This window comes from Microcebus murinus, unplaced genomic scaffold, assembly GCF_040939455.1.
Source record: "Microcebus murinus isolate Inina unplaced genomic scaffold, M.murinus_Inina_mat1.0 scaf048_hap2_Mmur4.0, whole genome shotgun sequence".
Taxonomy (NCBI): Eukaryota; Metazoa; Chordata; class Mammalia; order Primates; family Cheirogaleidae; genus Microcebus; species Microcebus murinus.
In genome coordinates, this window is record NW_027438994.1 from 23,872 (window position 1) to 25,847 (window position 1,976).

Sequence of the window (1,976 nt, forward strand, 5' to 3'; positions counted from 1 at the left end):
GACGCTGCGGCCGCCCTGCTACCGGGTTCCTGGGAGGGCGTCCTGGAACCAGCGTCCACACCAAGCCCTTGGAAGGCCCAGGCGACGGAGGAGCCCCGTCAGGCAGGGGCCGAGGACGGTGACGGCCCGGGCGGGGAGGAGCGTGTCAGGCAGGGGCAGAGGACGGTGACAGGTGACAGGCCGGGCGGGAAGGAGTCAGTCAGGCAGGGGCCGAGGAGGAGACGGGCTGGGTAAGGGTTAGGGTTAGAGTCAGGGCACAAGTCACAATCGCAAAGACCTGGAAGCGACCCGAGTGCCCATCGACCCACGAGTGCGTAAATGAAATGTGGCGCGTGGACACCACGGAGTGCTATTCAGCTAGGAGGAGCAGCGGTGAGAGGGCACCTCTCGTGGTTCTCCTGGCCAGAGCTGGAACCCGTTCCAGTAAGCCAGGTAGCCCAAGAATGGACACACGAGCACCACGTGCTCGCGCTCACCAGCAAATGGGTACGAACCGATGGACACCTAAGTGGACACAGAGGAATCACCTTCATCGGGTGGGTGTCGGGCGGGTGGGGGGAGGGGATGGGCATACACCTCCATTAGGAATGGGGTGGGTGCGCACCGACTGGGGCATGGGCGCACTTGAGGCTCTGACCCGAGGGGGGAGGCTGGGAGAGGGCAACGTACCCGACCTTAACATTGGTACCCCCACAATACGCTGGAACGACATCAGAGGTAAATGAATAAGAACACAGGGGGGAGGGGGGCACGGGCAACACATGTCACCTTAATACTTGGACTCCCATCATCTGCTTGAAAAGAGAGAGAAAAGAAAATGCAATCATAGAGATAAGAGACACTTTTTAAAAATAATGAATCCGAAAAGTAAAAGGAGGCCTGTGGAGCAGGTCTGGGTGCGACTCCGGATCCCCCAACATCAGGTGCCACCACCAAAGATTCCTACGTGTAGCCCATAGAACCCCAAAAGCAACGGGACGAGTTCTGGTCACATACTCCCTCCAAATGACATCCTGGCCTTCTTCTGGAACTCCCTCCCCTCTCAGACTCTCAAGGTTTCCTCCAGCGTGTCGGTTCCCACAGAGCAGACCTTTGGTCTGAGACCTGACAGTCCAGAAGCCACGCATGCTGCCGCGTGACGGCGGTGTCGCGGCTTGGGACAAGAGGAGGCCCCACGGTGCGGGCTGGGGCGCCAGGCACCGCGGCGGGCGCTGAGGGTGGGGGTGACCCCCACCCCGGGCCGCCGCCTCGCTCCCAGAGAGGGGACAGAACAAGAGGCAAAACAAAAAAAAAAAAAAAGAAGAAGCCTACGGCACCCGGTATTCCCAGGCGGTCTCCCATCCAAGTACTAACCAGGCCCGACCCTGCTTAGCTTCCGAGACCAGACGAGGTCGGGCGCGTTCAGGGTGGTGTGGCCCTAGACGGCGGAGGGCGCCCCTGCCCCGCTCAAGAAGCCGAGCCTCTCTGCGCTTCCCCGCCGCCTCCTCCCGCCCCAGGCCCCGCACCGGCGCTGACCCGCGCCGGGCCGGGCCTGTTGAGTTCACCGGCCGGGTCCGGCGGGCTCCGAGGGACGGGGGTGACAGGCGGGGCGGGGCGGGCAGGGAGCGGTGGGCCGGGGTGGGGGGCTGTCTCTCTATACACACACACACACACACACACACACTCACACTCACACAAGATGCGCCTCCACGGCTGGACTCGCCAAGGTGGAGACCTTCCAGCCCCCTTCCTCTCCTCGCCTGGCCTCCTTCACCTACCCGCCCCCCACCCCCAGCTCGTGGCCGCCCCCGCCGCCGCCGCCGCCGCCGCCGCCGCCGATTGCGCACGCGCGGATCGCCCGCCCTTTGACCCCAGGCAGGGGCCGCCCTCCCCGACAACCCCTTTCAGCTGGGCCCCCCACCCTGTGGGTGGGCTGCCGCCTATTCCCCCGGGCCCCGGGCTGGGGCACAGCGCATGGGGGAGGGGAGCGAGTGTAT

At 64.5% G+C, this 1,976-nt stretch overlaps 1 non-coding gene across 1 annotated transcript; it reads right to left on the reverse strand.

Moving 5' to 3' along the window:
• Nucleotides 1–1,304: 1,304 nt before the first annotated feature.
• LOC142868911 (5S ribosomal RNA) lies at nt 1,305–1,423 on the reverse strand. Its single transcript, XR_012917770.1, has one exon. It is a non-coding gene; the product is annotated as a 5S ribosomal RNA (ribosomal RNA).
• Between the last annotated feature and the right edge of the window lie 553 nt (nt 1,424–1,976).